Here is a 23,444-nt window from a genome sequence, read left to right as displayed (position 1 = left end):
ACGCAATCGTGACGGGGAGAGCGTTTCGATCGGGGTATATACGACGAATTTCGTGGGGTGAAAGGAGGATTCCTCTGCGAGTTCCAGTTTGCTTTTCTTCAAGGGTTGCGCTTCTCTCCCCTTTTCTTCCCTTTTCTTCTCCGTCGTCTGCTTCTCCGACGTGGAACGACACGTCGGAAACCACGTAACCGGGCGCGAGGAAAATACGATTTTCACAGCTGGCCCATCTCGGCAGCATGTGCAGCCTTTCCTTCAGCTTTCTCAGTTTCGTGAGAAAGGCCAGGTGCGATCGATCGAAGGAGACAAGGTTTGATTAAACGCGTCGCGCAGATTGGAATATTTTATCGGCGTAATATTGAAGTATTTCTTTTTTATTTTTACTTCTTCCTTTCGGTTTGCTTGGTTTCTGTGATACACTTGTTGTACACTCTCGCGTGTAGAACAGGAGTGGCAGGATTCTTTTGTGCGGTAGTGAACCCTTTCGCAGGTGAATCCGTTCCCTCTTGCATTGTTCACCGGTTTCCGCTAACCCTTTCGATGTCGGTTCAGGTAGAGGGGCTGGAGATTTAGGTTAGTAGATGGTGGCTCGAGGCAGGTTAATCTCGTTAACGGGATGGTTCGATCGAGGAGAACGATTTCTTTCTTTGTCTCGCGACTCGCTTGATAATACTCGGGGGTTGGTCCGTTTCAATTTCAACCGAAAACAATTCGAAATGCATCGAAGCTTCGTTAAAAAATCGAGAATCGTTCGAACGAGAAAACCATACCGACGACGAAAAATCGTCGATCCGACTTTTAGTCTCTCGTCGATCTTCAAAGTGACGATGAAGTCTAGTTGCGAGAGAAACTTTCAAACGTTGGAATTTTTACAGTTTTTCGATAAAAGAAATATCCTCGCTTTTCCAATTTGTACGTAAAAATCATCCTCGAGACGAACTCGACTGTCAAAGTGGATGCTCTACGGTTATAAAAACGAGATCAAGCTATCCTCTTTTACGATGAATATGTCCGTTTAAATTATCGGCAATTTTTCATTGTCGCTGGTACAGTTACGTTCCTCTCGTTGCGTATCAAGGATCAAAGATCCAGCACAGGGCGCTAATTAAGACGTGAGTTAAACGCGTCGATCGTAATGTATAAATGTATATCCACTGTAAATTCGCGTTTGATGTTTTTCGTCTCAGTCGTAAAAGCCAGTGGAATCGCGTTGAAGGTGTAACGCACCCTGAATTGCGCACCTGGTCGAAGGGTTAATACGAATTGGCAAGTGGGTTAGTGGGTGAAGCATCGGAGAACTTAAACATTCGTTTTTATATCGCGGAAGAGAGCAAGTTCGGGAGGCGTTCCACCGGCAGCAGAGGGGCAGTTAAAAAAGTGAATTGTATACCGGTTGGAGGTTCGTTCCCGCGCGAAGAAAAGCAGGTCGATTCGAAACGGGGCCTTTTTTCCTTTGCGCGATCTTCCGCATTCAGGCGCGTCTTTATAACAGAAACATGTTAGGACCTGCACGCGGTTATCTTCGTCTCAACATGATGGCGTTTCTTTCCATCAAACTCGCGTTAAGGACGATGAGATTAGAGTTTGACGCGATTTTCAATTTTATTTAATTTTATTCCGGATAGCGATTTTTAATTTAATTTAATTTTATTCCGGATAGAGCGATTTTTAATTTAATTTTGTTTTATTCCGGAGAGAGAGAGAGAGAGAGAGAGAGAGAGAGAGAGAGAGAGAGAGAATACTGTAATTACAGTACAGAATAGAAAATATAATTGTTAGGATAATTTTTATTTTCGACCTATTTATATATTCTTTTAAATAAGATAAAACGTTTCTTCCTCTGTTTGAAATTTCATAGTTTGACAGAAGTATGTTTATTTTATTCAAAATAAAAATACACTAAATGTGAAATCTCGAGTGAAATTAAAACTATAGAAGTATTTAGGAGAAAAAGAAGAACGTACACGTTGAAAAGATCGTAGACGCAGCGCGGAGGTAAGAGATGAAAGATCTTTCTTAGAAAATCGAGCAAGTTCAGACACGTTTGGCTATTGTTGTACGATTTGGAAAGCTACTTTTTCGCTACTGAATTGCGCAAAGTCGAGGCACGTTTAAAGGAAGCTCCTTAAAGCAGCTGTATTCCTTCTGGTGCAGGTTTGAACCTGCATCGGCGATCCCGTTCTTTTCTGTGCACGTGCATCAGAAAGCAGGAATGCGTGCTGCAGTATATCTTAAAAAAGCAACTCGATATCCTCTCCATTTTCATGCGCGTATTCCTTCTTTTATGACTTTGCAATTTTGTTGAATGCAGAATCTCTAGAAGCTAGTCTTGAAGTGTCAGTCTCGTAGTCTCTCTTTTTTAATTAAGAATATTTTTTAATTAAAAAACGCCTTTATACGTCTTCCTCATTTTTCATTCAAAAATTTCTTTTCTTACAATATTTCGTCGTGTGGAGATGTATCATTTTAATAAATCAACACATCTTCCAAATCGTACTTTACTGAAATACAATGTACATTCAGTATATTCTCTAGAATGAAAATTTCTCTAAAATAAGAAAAAAGAAACGTATCACTTTAAAAATCTTAATATTAAAATATTAATATTATATATATATATATATATATATATATATATATATATATAATTATTAATCTAAATAAATTCTTTAAAAAAATTATAAAGTTTTGTATATTCAAAAAAATATATAAAAATATTAATATTATATATATTCTTTGTTCTTCCGAAAAACACCACTGTCCTCGTATCTTGAAATTCTTCAAACAAAAAGACGAAAAAAAAAAAAAAAGAAGAGAAGGAAAATACTCTTCACTCCGACATACGTCACCCTCGTTCATGTTTCTCAATTTTCCAAGAAACGAGAAGAGAAAGAAAGTGCGTCACTTTAGATGTATCGGCTTCTCGCGAACCACAGCTACGATCTTCCTTCGAAAGAAGGAGAAAAGAAAAACGTCACTTTACAAATCAGAGATGTATCGCCTCTTAAGAACAGCTACTACAATCCGGTCACGTTTCCTCGACGAATTGCCAAAGGGACAAATTTTTCGCGGTGGATTATGTCAAACGTCGAAGACGCGTGAAGATACCGTTTCTAATCGATCTGCCTTCTTTCGACGCAAACTCTGAAACCTCGTCGTTCGATTTCGCCGCGAAATGGGGGACGGTTTTCAGTTCCGAGTAAAATAGAGCTTCGCTGTTGGAAATTCGTGCAAAGGCTCGAGATACATACATACTTGGACGAGCAAGTTCGTTTCAAAATGTTGCCAACTGTTGATTCAATGACGAGTCTGACGTAGGTGGACGAAGGAAAGAAAAGGCTTTCAAGGAAAATTGAGAGGAATTCTAACTCGCTCGCTCGATGCAGAGACACGTATCGTTGAATGGCGAATTTTCAATGCGTCGCGTGAAACTGGGAAGAGTCGCGTTACGATTGACGATGTCTGTCAGGTTTTGACTAGCAGAAAGTAATCCGACTCATGACTGGCAATTGTGATATTGAACAGTAAAAGGTCAATTAATCGATTGCAAATTAAATTAAATTAATATGTGCGGAATATTAAATGGTAAATAATTGACGGAACATGAAATGGTTCATGTCTGGAATGGTTAATGGTCGCTTTTTGATAATCAGTTGCAAAAATATGGGGAATGACTCTGGAAAATTGAAACAATTCCCATTTTTGACATCCGATATTTATCGCAGATAATCATTAGATAATCAAATAGATTTGTCTTGATTTTCCAATTTTACAATACAAACGTCAAAAGACACGTGAGTACTTTTTAACAAGTCAATTACCAACGATAGTCGAATTGAATATCGAGTTAATAACTCTTCGTTGCACGAAGTATCGTTTCACTTTTTATCGTTTCAATTTTTCAAGCAAACGTGTAATTGAAAAAAAAATTCCAACCCCCCCGAGAATGTCCGCTCCACGTGTCAAAAACTTTTTTAAAAAAAGGAAACGTTGAAACCTCCCCTAAAGGAAGGTCTCGGGAACCGTGGCGGGGGAGAAAAAAAAAAAAAAAAAAATCGTAACAGCCGGCCAGCGGATCGTATTTCACCCTGGAAATCCACCCGCGTCCGCGACCTACCCCTCGACTGGTCACGAGAGGTCGAAAAATGGAATAGCCACCCCGAAAGAAAGAAAGAAAGAAAGAAAGAAAGGAAAAAAAAAATACGCACGGACCGAAAAGGGTCGATCGCGAGTCTTTCGCCTTTATTCCCGAGCGGAGACGAAATCGAATAGACAGGATACCGCGATGACACGGTTCAACGTTAATCCAACGATTGAAATCTCTAAGCTGCTACCGGTCATCCAGCAAAATGGCGGCCAGGATGCACCGGGGCGTCCAACACGGGAAATGTATAATTTATAACGATAATCCTTTAAGAATGGATCCGTGCCCCGGAGGCAGATTCACGGTTCCACGACCTTCAATGCAACACCCACCCTCGTGCACCATCGTTTCTCTTTTCTATTCGTTCCCTCGACCTCTTTCTTTCTTTCTTTCCTCTTTTTTTTTTTTTTCTCTTTTTTCTTTTCTTTTTTACGGGACCAGCCCCGATGAATCTCGGATCGACCGATCCGCCGGCAGTTCCGCCCCCGTGTGTTTGCATAGGTGCAACACTCGCTCTCTCGCGAGAGACTGTTTACTTAGGAGCGCATAATGGTCGAGAGCTGGTAAATGGAAACGGATCTTTGCTGGTTTTCACCGGCGAATCTTTTTCCCTCCGTTTCTCTTCGTTTCCATTCGTTCGGCGATCGTTCGTGAACGTCGCGAGAGAGGAAGATGTCTGGAAAGGGGGACTAGTCGAAGACGTTTGCCCACGCACTCGATCCCGTGTGCAGAGCAATGTTTGGTATTAGGATGCTTATACGTTTCGTCTCGACGATGGAGTTTTTTCTGTTGACTTCCGAGTTGATCGTCTGCTGTCGATCCGGGGAAATGGAATTTGGATGGAATAGAGATTGCTGCGGGAGTTGATTCGATTTATTTACCGTCGTGTTTAGGCGATTTTCTTCGGTGTATAGGTGATTTTCTTCGGTGTATAGGTCGTGCGTACTCGGCGAATGTGATGTTTGAGGAGAACGTTGATTACTTTGTGACTATTGTAGAGAACTATTGTTAAACGATGAGAGGCGGAAATGGTTGAGAGCGTCGCGGGTTTTCGTTTGAATTGAATTTGTACATATACTTACTTTGTACATAATGTTTATACTTGTATTTATATTTTAATACTTATATTTGCATTTATACTTGACTTGTATTAACATGTACTTAATTTATATGTAATACATATAATACTTGAGACAACGTGAAAAAGTACGTCTTTCAGAAGAAGCGAAGAAAAGAAAGAGGATTAAATACTAATTTATTATTATTGAACCCGTTGAACTTTCAACTTTACGCGACAGCATAAGGAACCTACCGTTAAAGAAACAGATAATCGATAAACATTTCTTCACACGTCGTGCGAGAAACTCATTCAATCTACGCAATCTATCATTTAGCATCTACGAATCGTCCGATTTGAGAGGTATCGGGCCCACGAAACGCCCGAGACATCCTCCAGTTCAATTCTTTCTCAACATCCACCACCGCCTACCGTCCACCCAAAACGTTTTTCGAGACTTTTGAACCTTCTTCGCGATCATAGACCGTAGTTGGCAGCAGCCGGCCGTTTCCATTCACGCAAGCGAAACGTCCGGAGATAGGTCCATCAAGCGACAATGACTTTTCGCAAGAGGAGAACGCAGTTTCCGTTAGTTCTCTTCCTTCCCTTTCGTTTTCTTTTCTTTCTCTTTTCTTCTTTTTCCGTCTTCTTTCGGCGAGGATAGACGCGAACAATGCGCAAGCGCCAGAAGAAACTGTTCGACGGAGTTCTTCTCCAGGCCTCCTCGGATCCTTTTCTCTCTTCAGCTGGAAGGCCCCTGTGGGCGGAGCGGTCTGCCGAGAAAAAGAGACCACGAGGATCTCGGAGGTTCCTTGGACGGCGTTCAAAGGGGCTGAAATTGAACACGTGCAAGGGTGACTCAGAAAGCTGGTCAGCCGGCGAGGAGGATGGCGGAGAAGGGGAGTAGAGACAGGGTATAGAGCGATAGAGCACAAGCAAGGAAGTAAAGGTAGATTGTGTTCGGTCTATCGTGTTTGCTTCAAATAATTATATAGAAATATTGAACTCGCCTGCTAGGGTTCAATGGCTGAAATAAATCGTCGTCTAGGTTCTGTTTCTTTAATTGTGCATGACAAAGTACGAATCTACAGTCTAGTAAATTGTTTATTTCGTGACACCATTCGATATTTCTTCGGATTTTTACTCCTTTCGAGGAGCAAGCGAATATTTGAATATTTTCCAGAATTTTTTGCTGCTTCAAACTCTTTTTTAAAGACATCCTGCGAACATCCACAGTTCACAGACTTTTCGCACAGGTAATCTTGAAATAAAAACGCTGCTGTGACTTCCTTTCGTTGCGATTGCATGTCTTTTCCGATTTACACTTTGGTTCTTGGCCAAATTGATGACAGTACGACGAATTCCTAATATTAATCGATACGCTAACTACTTCAAACTGTTGGATTCCGTGTAATGGAGTCAACACGCTTACAATTTAGAAGAGTTTATTCCCTTATAGTCGTGGTCGTGTATGAAATAGGATGATATACAATGATTTAGAATGTCTTAGAATAACGATATAGAATGTCTCTATAATGATTTAGAATGTTTTAAGCGTCAGAATGTCTCTAAAGCATGTCCTTATATATATTGGGTTATCATCGTCAAGTGGAAGGGGAAGGAACATAGATGACCAACTATTGGATCTTGCCCTTATAACTAACTATTCACAGTCCACTTTTATATGGACTATTGCTAGCTTATTGTCAGTATTTGCATACATTCAATATTGTCCGGGTTGGTCATCCAACAATTAACCAATACGCCTAACTACTTCAAACTACTATTTTTCAAACTTTCCTCCTTTATCCGAGCAAATATTTTTGCGGCTTTGAGTATAGAGGTATATAAAACATTTGCCGATAGTAAATCACAAAGAAAATTTATTCGGCAACAATTTTTTAACGCCAAATTCAACCCCTTGCGCTGGCAATTGGTTCGCGGACCATAACGAGTGACCGAACCGTATCTTGTCGGTATGAACATCACTGGATAGAAATTATTAAGAAGTAATAAACTTATCATTTATTTTGCCTATTTTGTTTTACTTAAATACAGTTAAAACTGAGAAAATATTGCAATTTTGGGACAAAAAGTTCTCGACGTGGCACCTCATTCCAGCGCAAGAGGTTGAATTTTAAATTAATTTTTGGCGCACCCAGGAATTTTTTAGTTTTGCTGAAAACTTTAGTTGGAGTCGCGATCCCCATTTTGAGAGGCTCTGGTCTAACGAATCCCCTCTCGTCGATTCTGCTTCTTTCCGACACAACGAGGCGTATTCTGCGTCCATTACCGTTCGATTATTCGAAAACCGATTTCCCCCCGAGATAGTCGGAACAGTGTTCGTGTACCTGTGCGTTGTTCTCCTTCGAGCGGAAATTCCTTTACTTCCTTACACGGTTTTCGGGCGGAATGGAGTAAAAGGGAAGAATGGAGGAAAATCCGGATGGATAAATCGGCGGAAACACAGAATTACGCAGGCCTCGATGACGTCGAGCCTATTGTGTAAGCTAAAGTTGCTCGTTCACTGGCTAGCAGAAAAAGGCCGGCTCGAAGGATCGTGGAAACGGAACTGGATGATCGAGTGCCCTCGACCGCGTAATTTGTACATATTGATAAACGAACGCCGCTTGAACGACGATCGAGACGTACTTCCCGAACAAATATTTGCGCGATATTTCGATGCTCCTTCCGTGATTCGTCGTCCGTTGTTTCCAGACGAATAGATGATGGTGATTCCAGAGATTTTTCGGATTTCTAACGCTTGTGTTTGTATCGGAGATGGTCTACGCCAGGGCTGGGGAGAAAGAGTAAATATAACATAGTAAATAGAATCTAAATATTTTTATTTTCTCATGTGTGTAATTACGTATGGAAATAGTACTGTGCAATAAGTATTTCATTAAAATATAGGAAAATAATATTTCATCAAATAGTAATATTTCACAGAATGCTATTTAGAATAATGGTATTGCAACTAATAGTATATATATATATATACGTATACACATACCACGGTTATATCACGTATATATCTACTTACATCGTAAGTAGTTTGACTTTCAAATTTATCTGACGCATTGATTTTCTCTCAAAAAATTTTTGGACAGTTGTGTATACTATGTTTAAAGATATTTCTATGTGAAAATGTGATCGAGTTTGTAAAAAGAACGATTGCAAAAGTTACGTTTCAAAACCTTTAGGATTAATTTTAATATTTGCAATACGAGTGTTTCGAAAGACAAGTTTGAAATTGATTTATTTATTAGAGACATTATAATGACAGAAGAACAATAAAAAAGAAGACAAGTTCAACCTAAATAATTCACACGAGATTAATCATACAAGTGCTTTGGAATTAAATTTATTTGACAAATATTTCGAATATTTTCTTCAAAAAAAAAAAAAACATCATCGCGGTACAGGTAATCAGAAGCGATTCGAGGCTGAGAGGCTTTCGTTTCCAATTATCTGAGGACCTTTTCGTAGCAACACGCTAGAAATGTTTTTTTTTTTTTTTTCGTATAATGATACCTCTAATGTAGAAAACTTCTAATTTAAGTGGAGAGAACGATCTCGCGCATGGTACCGATTTTCTTAAGTCTACGATAATCATTAGGCTTGTTCGAATCTACGATGGGCCATGTTCCTTTTTTGTGTTCCTCTTTTGAGTTTCTAGCCTCGACGGGACACTTGTTGCCTTGCTAGATAGATGCACGTGTTCTAATGGCGAGTTAGGAGATATTAGACGATATACAGGGTGTCTCACTTTTGTCGACTTTTTACCATTAAGAAAGCGAGGAAATAGCATTACGAAGAAAAGTACAAACATTGGATCGTGATCGCTTTGTTAAATAATTACAGCTGGGCTGTGAATTTTTATACGTTCGTGGAAAGCTTGAATGAATAAATTGCATACGCAAAATTGTTATGGATTTATGGGGAATGTGAGCGAATAAAAATACGCAGAATTGTGTAAGATGCAGTATATTACGAATTTATAGCGAAAAATACACAGAATATACATACAATATAACAATATAATTATATACGTACAATGTAACAATATAATTATAAGATATCCTATACTGTAATATTTAAAGAAATGAAATTAAATATTTGTCCTGGATTTTTACTCTTACGGTAGAATCTCACAATCGATGAGAAATTGAATTGTTGTTATTTTTAATATACCTTTGCAATAGAAGAATATTTATATAAAACTTTCTTCCCATCTTGAATGCTAATACCTAATAGTTGGGCAAAAAGAAAAAAAAAAAAATTGAGGCACCCTGTATGTGGAAAGCAAAAAAAGACGAAAGTCGAGGAGTAGGTTAGCTTTCACGATCCCTTCTGGAACTCTAAATGATAGATGATAGCTGAAATCTAGCTGCTGGATAATGATGAGTGCCACGGATTTATTTCTATATCTCGACTTTAAGAAAGTTTCGCTTTAGAAAATGGGCAACTTAATAATAATTAAATAATAATTGCTAATTTTTCATTCAAGTGAAAAGTAAATATACTGATTGATAACATTCAAAGCTTCTTGGCTCTTTCACAGCGATCACTTGACGCTCCCGTTTAATTTGAAAATGGCACTGCAACATTCACATAAAAATGATCGGAATTTCATTGATTGGTAGTTTTCTTCGTACGAAGATTCCAAGCTCCTTCGAAATCCGAATTCTTTCTATATAATGGTGAAACACAATTAGTTGCGTAAAGCAGAGGCAACATTTCGAGTGCCGGCTGACAAACCACTCGAACCTCTATCACCACGGCAAATTACCAATTATCGTTCTTCATGCCACTTGCAGCCCTAACTAAGAGCCACCGTGAAGTACGCAGCGGAACAGTGGCGCGAGAGACGACGATGGTCGTGATAAATAACGTTTAACAGGTCAGAGAACAGGAGACACGAACAATGAGGGAAGCGGCGAGCGATCTGTCGTCACGGAATATTAGGGCGGCGTTCGTTTCTCGAAAGGGGGAGGCTTCTACAAAAGATGGCGACAAAAGTGGCCGCGTAAAACGCAGAAGACAGTCGGTGAAAAGAGCGGTGAGATACAAAGCGACGAATCGAAAACCTACGTGTATCTGGCGAGAAAAAAGGGAACGAGCCTAGAAATCGGCGTATCGGCCGATTTCAAAAGGAGAAACGTCCAGGGAAACGAACTGGTCCGGTATAACGTGGCGGAACCGGGTGGTCCCCCATTGGTGGACCAAGGGATGGATGGCTTTTCTACTTTCTGCGTTGTCGCTTTGAAACTTCGAGATTTCTTTCTCTCTTTTTCTGCCTTGGAATCTTCCTGAATCGTCGTTGTGTCTTCGATGACCGCGATCCTGTTCCTCCGTGTGCCCGCGAAAATCGGCGTGACGCGATCTGCGTGCTTTTTATCCGCTCGATGCGACCAACACCTTGATTCCGTCGACAATGTGAGGTAAATCCTCGGACGAGTGTGTCTCTCGATGTTTCGAAGGATTTTTGTGCAGCTTTCAGTTCCTGGTAACCTGGATCGTTGAAAGTAGAAGCAACGTTCTCGTAAGAGATTTATCAACGCGCTGATTAATCAACTACGTATGCAATTTTGTAATTGTGAAATTATGAAATTAATATAAAATAATATAAATGTCATATTTTAATATTTTAATATTAATATTTTAATATATTAATATATTAATATGTTACGTGATATTATATACATATATTACATATCGTAACCATAAATACAGTCTACCTTTTGTTACGATATTATACACTGCAACATTATATAACTACAAAATATTAAAATGACACATTTCATTGCTACGAGAACGCATTTTTTATTTTATAGTATCATTGCCAAAGATATTCGTACTGTTATTCATTAGTATTATCCAAAATATTAGTACATTAATATTAGTATCAGTATGTACTAATTTTGTTCATCGACGATATTCATCTTACATCAATCATTTTAAAATATTCGTACGAATAGAATTATATTATTCATAAATAATATATATTCTTCATATATCTTTTTCGAAGAAAATTTATGGGACACCCTGTAGAGTAATAAAAAGGAGACCGTGAAAAATCAAGGGAAACCGAGGGTCGTAGCGTTTCCATGCACCGCGGAAAATAGCCGCGAAAATTCTGCGGCGACACCGTAGAGAATTATTTCGATCTAGAACCGTGTCTCCTTAATTTCCTTATTCGATCTTTGATGCACGCTTGTATACGATCCCTAATTCCGGGCACGATCGAGAAATACCGAGGCGAATTAAACACCATCGGTGGCTTGTTACGTCGTCACGGTGACAATCGTGTCTCTTTAGGGGTTGGTTTTACCATTTTACCTCGAGGAAGAAGGCAATTTCGTCGGAAGGGAGTCATTTTCAAAAATAGATTAGGGGTTGTTGCCATGGTAATTGTTGACACAGATTCTTTTTATGATAAATTTGATACGGAGAAGTGTGACGATGTTACTTCGTCGTTCTTTAATATGAATTGTTCCACTGAATTTGTTGTTTCCTTTTTAACGTAATAATTAAATAAATTCTTAACGTAACATTTTTAAGATTTTTATTTTTTCATTTTATGTCTTTGTTATAATTTCATTTTCATTCAAGTTCTGTATTGTATCAGTCAGATTGATCACTCGTGTGTCTAATGTTTATCGAAACAAGTGATTCCCGAAAATTCGGTGATTTGTTATTAAGGAATGCTCCTTAATTGCTTTTAAGTTTAAAACATCGCAAAATTATTAAAAGTACAACAATCATGTAATTCATCTAGTATTTGTAACAAAACTTATTCTTTGTACGTTCTTTTTATTATGTTTATCTTTTTGAAGACGCGAAGTTTTCTCGTAATGAAAAAAATGACTCTCTTCTGAAACAGCTTGCAATTTTTACTTGCAATTTTACTTTCAGTTCGATTTATCTGCAATATCTCATAAAAAGATGATCAAATAATGTAGCATGAATAAATGTTCAAATTTAAAAAGCAACGATACACTCTCCAGTCGAATATCGATTTATTTATAAATAAAATATCACGTGAATCGAACACGATTTAAATTAATCGTATGAACACTTGACGGTCGTATAAGTTTCACGATTATCAAATCGACGTAAGCACGTACAAACGTCCAGCTGTACGAAAATCTCAAAATGTCAAAAGAATTCCACACCTTCTCTCGCTCGTGTGTGCTACCCATTGTGCAAATTTGTCGATGTTACTTTTTTTTCTTTTTTCTTCTTCTTTCTTTCGCGTTCCTCCACGACTAAATCTCGTGTCACGCGTTCATCCATGCGTCATAGTCCACACCTTCTCGCAGGGATAGACATCCTCGGGCGAGTCTTTAGAAAATCCGTGTCGTTAAATTTCTCCGGTGGCGCGTGAAGATCGCCAAACTCGGGCGGAGGTTCGTGTTTTCCAAATAGCCATTCTGTTCGTTCGATTCAGCCCCGTTTCGAACTGCTGTAATCGGCCCTTGATCTGGGCCAACGAGTATATAGATCCCGACGTTGCAGGAGCAACAGATCGTCTCTAAGGGGGTTAAGAAGCGTCCCACGCATGGACGATTTTTTTTTCTCGTCGCTTTTTCGTTCCTTTGTGTTGCTGGATATTTGGCGAAAGCGTGCAAAAGCACGCGGATTACATGGCAGACGATTTTCGATGTCTTTGAGATCGGCTTATGGTCGCTGGCGCGTGATTCTCGCGACGGTGGCGTTGAATTTTTAATATACGTTGTTATTAATTTTACGTAATGATTAATGATTGATTTAATCACAAATATATATATTAATAAATAAGCCTGAAGAAGAAATAGACCTATAGAGCTTCATTTCGAGATTTTAATCGGGAATCGAAATCAATAGGTTCTTTTCGTTTTTTAAAAAGATTGAAAGATTCGTACTTGTACGTCTCGTGTGAAGAGAGTATATCTGTTTCCATTGGATTTTTGTCGAATTTCGTGTTACATTTTTAAACAGTGTCCTCACGGAACAGATATTTCAGAATCTGTGTAACAAAATTGTTCCATGCAAGCAGATTGCTTTAAAAATTAATTTAATTAACGATCTATTTGTATATTCGAATGATACTCATTGGTCAGCATAGTCGGTAATGCCAGTATTCGCTGCAAATATTGAAAACTTTTTTAATATTGATCAACAGACTTCCCGTTCTTCCGACGGAGAAATTTTCATTTTGTATTTTTTTTTTTTCTGCAAGTTCCATTTTGAGAACATTTATCTGCGGAGACCTGTAACGTGAGAACAAGAAACCAAAACTTCATGGTTTTTTTTATAAAAATGTACAAAAATGACAGAACAATAGCGATGAAAATATTTTTCATACCAAGAAATTTACAATTATAACTAATTATATAATTAAGATTATATATAATTAAGAAACTTACAATTAATTGGAAAAAGTCTGTAAAAAGATCGTAAAAGTTCGTGTCTGGTTTAATAAAATTGAACATCAAAAAACATTACTTCCGTAATTTGAAAGTTACCATTAAAAATTGCATCTAACGCCAGAATCACGTTTTCTTTTTTCATAAAAGTAGAACGTGATGAAAATATTTTGTTACATTAAGAAATTTACGATTATATGTTATTAATATGGTTGAGAAACTTACAATTAATTGGAAAAAGTCTGCAGATAAGACTTCGTAAGAGTATCGTGTTTGGTTTAGCAAAATTGAACATTAAAAACCATTACTCCCCTTCGGAGATTACCATTAAAAATCGGTTATCTTTCACGAGTCGATGTATATCCGGCGAACATACACATGGATGGACCCAAAATTAGAAAATCGCGACGCGAATCGAGCCAGCTCACGCTAATTGGCAGTGGCTCGTGACCTCGAAAAACAGTTTCCAGCCTGTCATGGAATTAGTTTTGTTCGGTAACTACGTCCTTTCGTCGTGTTGCGACAGAGAAAAGAAGAAAGAAAGAAAGAAAGAAAGAGAAAGATAAAGAGAGAGAGAGAAAAAATAGACAGAGAAAGCCTGTAAATTGGAATCGTTGCGCGATTTCTATGGGGGCCCCACGGACTTGTGGGCGGAGATCTGCCCCCGGCAACCAAGAAAAAGAAGAAAGAAGGCTCTCGCATGCGGGATCGAGGCTAACTAAGTCCGACGAGAGGGTGCAGGTGTTCGATCCTCTCCTTTGACCTCTCCCTGTATTGCGTTTCTAGCGAGGGTACTCGATGAATACCGAGGATGATTCATTTAGCGAGATTTCAGCAGAGATTTGCTGATTGGGAAGGGAAACTCGAAAGTTGGGCAGATGTAGTTTACGCAGTGATGATGGCGAAATAATTTTTTTTTTTCCTCTTGCTGATGAACGGTTCTTAAGGGTGAGAACACGTCCCCGAAAGAAATCTTGACTGAGTTGAGAAAGTAAGGCCTCGATGGAATTATTTTATTGAACGTTGTATTTTTATTGTATCTTACGGTAATTATTAGATCGCGGATGTTTGTGCAGATTTTATTTTATTTTAGTATATTTTTAGTGTATTTTATTGTATTTTATTTTAGTATAATAGGTATAGGTAAAATTTTAGTGTATTTTATTTTATTTTATTTTATTTTATTATAATAGATATAGGTAAAATTTTAGTGTATTTTATTTTATTTTATTTTATTTTATTTTATTTTAGTATAATAGGTATAGGTAAAATTTTAATGTATTTTATTTTATTTTATTTTATTTTATTTTATTTTATTTTATTTTATTTTATTTTATCTTATTTTATTTTATCTTATTTTATTTTATTTTATTTTATTTTATTTTATTTTATTTTATTTTATTTTATTTTATTTTATTTTTTTTTATTTTACTTTAGTATAATAGGTATAGGTAAAATTTTAGTGTATTTTATTTTAGTATATTTTTAGTGTATTTTAGTGTATTTTATTTTAGTATAATAGGAATAAAATATTTTATTTTATTGAAAAAAGAATAGAAATTATTTTTATTCTTCAAGTGCTTTTGGTGTTTTATATAGTTTCCTACATTATACGCATTGTATCTTGAAATTTCAATAAATGCGTAAAAATCCGTAGTCCGGTAATTATTATACTTGGGAAATTATTATATAATATACATTTATATTACTTTTTCTCCTGTGATTTAAAATTACTTATAAATCAGTCAAGACTTCACAAATCACTACAATTAGGTTTCGTTAAAATTTCAAATTCAACTGCACATAGTGCGAATTGATCAATTTAGTGCTTTTAAAAATCTTTTTTCCATCAATGAAAAATCTTCTTTCACATCAGTTTCAGTCCAACTAACCCTCAGTGTTATGATCTTTTGTATATAAATGAAGAAGTATAAGCGTAGCACCAATGTCCGATTATTCTCAATGTTACACTACTGTCGCTATGCAATGTTACGCTATTTGTTGCGTGGATTATTTTATTCACGCTGTACAGGAAGAGGGAAGTAACTACTTTTCTTTTTTACTGAAAATCAATCAACCTTCAAATAAAATGAAATGAAAAGTTTTGTAAATTTTACACTTACCTAGTAGTGAGAAACTGACGAAAAAAAAAAAAGAAAAAAAGAGATCACTTGCGATTGGGAAAATTACACCTCGATACCAAAGGGATTGAAACCCCTCAAGGGTTTCTCCAACCCTGTTCTCAACGTCCACGGTCTTTTTCCACGGGGGTTTGGTCTTTGAAAGGTGACAGAAGTCTGAGAAGGCCGAGTGTTCGGAGCGTGATTGGAGGAGGGTCAAGTGTCGTTGCGTGGCGTCTGCGTGCACGCGATAAAACCGCGGCCCTTTCTGTGTCGGGGAAACAGGCCGCCCTTTACCTCCCAAGGTGATCACGCTCATAAAAAGTGTTCGGGCGTTAAAATCCCCTCGGCCGGGATAAGAGGACCTCGACGTCTCACTCGGCCGAAGATAGTGAAAGCAGATTCTCTCGGTCGGCCTCTGCCAAAGAGGCGGTCTCTCTCCCCTCTCCCCTTTCCCCCACTTACACATTTAGATGGAAAGTGTCATGCATCGAATCAAGAGACGCGTGAACGCGCCACTTTAACCTGGACAACGTCACGCCGCCGCTTTTTGCCCCTCGAAAAACGCATTTCACCCTTGACGAAACCGTAAGAGCGGTGGAACGTTAACGAAACGGGCGTTAGCCATGTGATTCTGTCGGGGCTTTTAGGCCGTGTGTATTGGTAATGGTTCGTCTGGTTCGTAACTAGGTTCTTGAGTATTGGTTCGATTGGACGTGCGTGGTTTTAGGTTTTTGCATGTTGCAATAGTGGGAAAAATTGTATCAATTTCCGCGCGAAAGAGGGAGAAACAGTCGTTTCGTGAACGATTTTTATGAATATATTATGCACGTTATATAAGTAATATTGTTAATAAGAGTTATTAATAAATTAATAATATAGGTAATATTATAATATATTAATAATATAGGTAATATAGGTAATATTGTTAATAAGAGTTATTAATAAATTAATAATAATCGTTCATAAATTTTGTTATTTTATTGTTGAATTTAAGCAAACGGTCTTGTTTGAATCAGAATTCTGGTCAGTGAAAGTTTCACTTAGAAAGAGTTAATAATAAAAACAATCGTTTTGTAAAGCATAATACGAAAAGTTACGAAATTATAAAAACAATGCAAGTCGTGGAACAATTGTTTTATGAAGTTACAAAATTAAAACGCGAAATGGAAACGTGTGTCGAGCTGCTATATAAGAAACATTCGTGATTTATACATTGAAGATTTTAGCTTTTAAATTGAGATATCCCAAAGTTGCTTAGTTTCGTAAATTTAAAATAGAGTAATGCTCTATTTTATAGAGGATAAGGGGAATTCGCCAAGTGTCAGTGTAATCAAACGAAAGAAATCGATCTCCGATCGCCAGTTCTCGAGCTCTGCACGCGTCAACGTTGCGTCACTTTTTGCGAACCAGAAAGCCACTCTCGTCTTGATATTATCCACGATCGAACAGACAGTCTTTTTTTTTCTTCTTTTTTTTTTTCAGGCATCGTCGCGTCAAAATAGCCCGCGGCGAGCTATGCAAATAACATTCGAAGTCGTAGAACATGTGCAGACAAGGGCAAACTCCATTTTAAGCGGATATTCCTACTTGATACCCTTGGCCTGTTTATCTTTCTCGTGTCGACAAACCTCTTACAAAAATTATTTCTGCAAAATGAGAAAAGGAAACTCACTGGAATAACACCGGGCAACTTCTTGTCGACTTGTGGCCGTAAGAAGCGTTGGCACACTGTGTTACACTTGTAATTAGATCGCGGATTTTTATGCAGATTTCTGTTTCCGTCGACGTGGTTGAAGAAATGGAAACTCGTTTGAAACTCATTAAACAAATATATCGAGTGCTCTGTCTCTTATGTTTGTCGTATCTTCGCGTGTCATCCTCGAATTTCCCGCAGATGGATATAAATTTTCCCGCAGACTATTTGTGACGTTAACTTAGTTACTGAATTACTGATTTAACATTAAAATTACTAATTAAATTTGTTAATTGAAGTACATTGAATTTCGCATCGTGTAACTACAAAAATTCGATGCTATTGAAAATAGATACAGAGTTTAATAAAATCTATGAAAAATATTACGAATATTATTATTATTATTATTTTTTTACTGATTGTACTTCATTTACTTCAGTGAATATATACTTGTAAAACGAACTAGAGAAAGGAAAGCGAGAAATTTAATTAAAATTAAAATCACAGTAACCGAAAATTACCACTGACATCTTACAAATTTACTTCTCATTAAAATTAATTAATTGTCACAAAATTTATTATTATTATTATTATTTTCAATTTATTTCTCTTCTCTATTTGCAATACTTCAAATGTTATCTCGACGCAAGAATTTAATTAAAAAAAATTCACAGATGACAGAAATCTGCTTAATTCCAAACGCGAACGGTCGAAGCAGTCTGATAGGGATCGTATTAAACAAAAAAAAAAAAAAAAATTGTTGGTCGACCATTTAACAAGAATACAGTGCAATTTAATATAGTATATCGGAGTATCGAATCGTTAACAGATCGAGGTGTGGCAGGAAGAAAGTCGTGAGAGGCGGCCTGTTTTCATCCATGTGCTTCTAAGGGGCCAAATTTGAAAGTTGAAGGGACACACGGTGAGGTTCGATGAGAATTACCGCGGATGATCGAGCCTAGGGGCGTCGAAAGTGACACCGTCGGTCTGTTAGCAGCGTTCTGGTGAGACATCCAGCGTCTACTTCCTTGTCGCGGTCGTTTCGAGATTACAGGGCGGAAAAAAGGAGGGGGATACCCAGTTAACGCCATTTCCACTTTGTTCGGCGTCTTTAGAACTTTCAGTTCTCCTTTTGCGTTGTCCTTCCAGATCGTTTAAGAAGGTCTCAGCTCAATTATCTTTTAGAGCATATACACGTGTACATGTATAGTTGATTTTTATATTATACACATATGAGTATTTTTAAAGTTTGGTAAAATTTGTTTGCTGTTAATTTCTGTCGATGGTGGTTCAACTTTGTTTGTTCGTTATTTGTCGAGAAACTTGAGCGTGAGAATATAAAATTATTGAGATAAATGAAGTGAGACGATAATTCTTATTTTAACACACTTTTTTTTTTTTAACCACAGCAACCAGCTGAATAAATTTTGCGTTTCTTAATCATCAGAAAAATCAAGATTAATTGCAAAACGTTGGACAAAACTAGAAAAAAAAAAAAAAAAAAAAAAAAAAAATAAGATGATACGCGTGACTTATACGTAATTGGACGTAGAAATTTAGTTTATTTATTGTCGATGAAAGAATTCGTGGACTTAGCTGTTTATTTTGTCTTTATAAATATTCTATTAATTTTTTTTTTATCGTTGCATCGTGATCGTTTATTATAAACTTACAAAACTTGCTACCACGAGAGCTTCCACTAGACAGAGTTAGTCGAAAATTATCCACCGACTTGATTCTTTCTTTCCATTTTGCGTCGTTTGTCATTTTAACTTCTTAATTACGAATTACCCTCTGAAAAAAATGCCCTTCCACTTCTCATCCGACTGGTCGATACCGATTATCTTAGCAACCAGAGCCATTTCTGGCCGAGAGAATCTTTTAAATTTCTTTCCATCTTTATTCAACACACCTGGAGCAATTATTTTCTCGTTGATTATGCGACACTCGATCTCAGCACTCCACTGCCTGTCATTTACATAACACGATCCTCGCTTCGGTTTCTCCAAAGCAAATGACACGCTTGTGCATGTTTTTTGCTTCTAAACGTTTCTCATCATCGAACAAATGGCGTTTTATTACGTGGAGCACGGCGTCTTTATGCTTCCTGCGTGCAACAAACTAGCACTGTATAATATAATCGCGACAATGCAGATTGACGCATAAAAATAATAAGCAAGCATAACGAGAGAGGGTTGGAATATACGAGGTGATTCCGAAATATCCATACTTTGGGCGATGAGTCTTTGAGCAATGAAATAAGTCAAATATAATATATATATATATATATATATATATATATATTTAATATATATATATTTTAATAAGTCAAATATAATTTTTTTTTAATATATATATTATTTTAATATATATATATTTTTTAATAAGTCAAATATAATTTTTTTTAATATATATATTTTTTTTAATAAGTCAAATATAATTTTTTTTTAATATATATATATATTTTTTTTAATAAGTCAAATATAATATATATATATTTTTTTTTAATGAATAAAATAAGTAAAATATACGAATCTTCGTTTTTTTTGCACACAAATAATTTAAGAACAAACGGGATTAGCATCTGGTGTGTACTTCCCCCTGTGGGCTTAGGGTCAGAATAGGCCCAACGTAATCCCTGCGTGTCGTAAAAGTCGACCAAATGGGAAAAAGTTAGGTGTGGACCAATAATTTTCAATGCCAATAGATCACATGTGTCTCATTGTCAAAATAAAACAATCATCACAATGTTCAGTTCCGTTCATCAAACTATGAAATTACCTAAAAAAATGTCTGCGATCTTCTGATTACTTTCAACCCCTTCTTTCGTTCACAGAAACTCTGAAGGTACTCTAATCTAACTGAATCTAATCTAAATATCTGCGATTGTCTGATCACTTTCAACCCTTTTTCTCATTCACAAAAATTCTTAAAGTACATTACAACTAAAATCTAATTTAAATATCTGCGATTTTCTGATCGCTTCGATCCCCTCTCTCGTTCAGAACGAAAACTTCCAAAGGTATTAGGTGCGTTGCCACGAAAATGCGAGCCGAGAACGATTTGAAAAACCACTGGCGTCAAGAAACTGCCCCCCCAGCATCTGCCAGCGGAAGTGAAGCATGCGAATGCGGATGCACAATGCGAACCGTGAACAGCGCGAGACACGTTCTAAATAATATAGTAATAACTTGTGACCGAGTGAGAATCATGGTGGCGGTGAAAAGGGAACGTAACCCAAACCTCGGCCAAGGGAAAACAGCGTGACGTTGGTAAACGCCTTTTCGCTTCGCGTAATTTTTTCCTGGAAAGTTACTGCGACACTCTGGCGACAATGTCGATTGTTGTTAAATATTTTCGTCGACGGGGACATCTTTGTGCAGTGGTGACACAAGACTCAATGGTTGGGATACCTGGCTAGTACACGGGCGGTCCAAAGTAGCTCGTTAAGACGCCCTTCACGATTCTATCACGGACGAAAGACAGGATTGGCCATTTTATTCCATGTGGCTTGAGAGGTATTATGTCGAGTCGCATTTTTTGTATGTATAATACTCTTTATTGGAAATTTGGAGGACGCAGAAATGTTATACATATATAATATTATTACGTACGACGCAGTATTAATATTATATGTACAATTGTAAGTATAATGATACAATATAATATTATATATATTATACGTACGTACAATTACAAATTTCTATCGAAATCTGACTCCTGAGCTGTCACAAATAATCAGAATACAATTTTTTCCGATACAAAAGTTCCAATAAAACGTCTTACACTCGAAAGCTGAGAAATAAATTCGATAACGGAAGTCTTTTTTTTAAATTGAAATGCCCCGAATTAAATTCTCCGACTGAAAATTAAACAGAAACTCTCGTGTAATTTCCCCGAATTGAAGTTGAACTTTGGAGTTAAAAATTAAAGAGAAATCCTCCGAGCAATTTAATTTCTCCGAATTAATTAGAAGTTAAGACTTTCGAATTAATTAAATTCACCGTTTCTGAAACTAACTCCAGCTTGAAAGACGCAAACGGACACCAACCACTGTGCCATTTATCTCTCGAACGCAGGCTGAACAATGGCTCGTTGGCAAATATTTTCATCCCCCCGTCTTTGTGAAACTGACCACCTCGCAGTGGCCGGCCATTCCGTAAATGGCCAAAGAATGGAACGCGTATGCCCGAAATGGCCCAAGTAGCTTGCTCTTCGAACACGATCCGCGCCATTCAGACTCTCATCCTCCGGATCGAGAGTGACCAATCGAACGCGTCCATTCTTTCGTTACGTGTTTGTACAATCAGAGCGGATGACTCGCCTCGCGGGGCACACCGTCTCAGGTCTTGATTTCATTGTTGACCCACCTTCTTCTTTCTTTCCTCCCTCGATCTTTCATATAGACTAGGATGTCAGCCAGTTTGTAGGTTGCTTCGCGGGGGCGATCGCTTGTATCATTTGTACACGAGGGTCGACGTCGACGTCGATTCACAGGGGTTCACGTCGATACGTTCGCACGGTGGAAATGGATCGTGTTTGACCCATTTGATTCTGACAGCTTGATGTTTTTCTTATTTTGTTTTTTTTTTTTTTTGAACGATTTATGATGTCCAAGTTGGATTTTTTTTTTTTTTGTAATAGGGATCTTTTGCTTTGAGACCGAAGATTATTTTTATTTTGAAGATAAGACAAGAAAAATAACTTTATTCTACGTACAGAGAACATAATTTTATTATTACTTGAAATCATTCATTGAAATAGAGTGATGAATGATTCTTGTACTATGGCGATAGATTATAGATTATATACAATCTGTATTGTAATTATAATTACAATTTATTCGATAGTCAAATAATAGAATAAAAGTATGGAAAGGAAAATGTAGAATAAAATAGAAAAAAGATAAATATATATAGCATGTGTATGTGAAAATTAATACAAAGTGTAGTACAAATGTAAAAGAGAAAATTCCTACAAAATTATACGTAAGCTCTTTTACTATTTATTGTTTAAAACTATATTACAATTTATCTATTTCGATTTTTCCGGACGAGGACGAGTTATTATAAAAAAACCACAAAAAAAAATTTGTCCAAGATTCAATTCCTATCAAATTTTTATAACATTTCACTCTGATTAACATTTCACTCTGATTAAAAACAGGTATTGTTATTTATTCTGAAAAATGATCTAGTAAGACTGTAAAGTGTCTCTTGACACCAAGAGCTCGTAAAACGTACAAAGAACCATAAAACTTGTCTGGACTTAATTAGCATCTGTCCGACGTCTGACGGGTGTCTACACCTAAATTGTCTAACGATCGTAATAATGTAATCGTTCGCTGTCAGTCGTTGAGTTAGTATCCGAAATCTTGAAATATCTAGGTTCTAACGAGGCGTTTGAACGATGATCGGGCAAGAGACACGAGCGTCAGTCGAATATGGCGACATTCGACTAATTGGTTTTAAAGGAAGCGTAACAGCTCTCGAGCAGCTGCATCCTCGGATTACCGACAACCATTTCGACCAACTTCACTTAATTACCGGATAATAGGATTTACTTTCTATAAGGTTTTCTGTAAATATCAGAAAGTTGTCGTTAGTGGCCCAATGAGCGAAACGAAACGAGCCGGTTCCTTCTTTTTATATGTGTAACATTAAGGAAGAGTGGATATGTGGAATTTGCTGGTGAAGTTTCATCGCTTCATTTCGTATTCGGGTATCCGGTTTCCTTGCTCTTCGTTCAATTTGCATGTTATGGTTTTTAATTTAATTTGTTGAAAGTTTCACGTGGAAGTGCTGAAATCGAAAATTTTATTTTTTTCATGTACTTTAAATGAATGTAATATATTTTTTTTAATATTGTTCGATCGAAAATTTTTGGTAGAATATATTAGAATATATATCCTTCGTCTAGTATATATCATGAACATGTAATTTCAGAGAGAGAGTATTGGACTGTATTACATTTCAATTGGAGCATATTCCAAATTTTACGCGATATTTAATAAACGTTA

At 36.9% G+C, this 23,444-nt stretch overlaps 1 long non-coding RNA gene across 1 annotated transcript in view; it reads left to right on the top strand.

Moving 5' to 3' along the window:
* The window catches only part of LOC122532202, an 88,844-nt gene extending 70,422 nt beyond the window's left edge, over positions 1-18,422 (top strand). The window contains exon 8 of the long non-coding RNA XR_006307466.1: positions 18,255-18,422. This is a non-coding gene — a long non-coding RNA (uncharacterized LOC122532202). The remainder of the gene's footprint in view (positions 1-18,254) is intronic.
* Positions 18,423-23,444: the final 5,022 nt, after the last annotated feature.

This window comes from Frieseomelitta varia, unplaced genomic scaffold (assembly GCF_011392965.1).
Source record: "Frieseomelitta varia isolate USP_RPSP 00005682 unplaced genomic scaffold, Fvar_1.2 scaffold_442, whole genome shotgun sequence".
In the NCBI taxonomy this organism is placed as follows: domain Eukaryota; kingdom Metazoa; phylum Arthropoda; class Insecta; order Hymenoptera; family Apidae; genus Frieseomelitta; species Frieseomelitta varia.
This window is presented reverse-complemented; position numbering and strand designations above follow the sequence as displayed.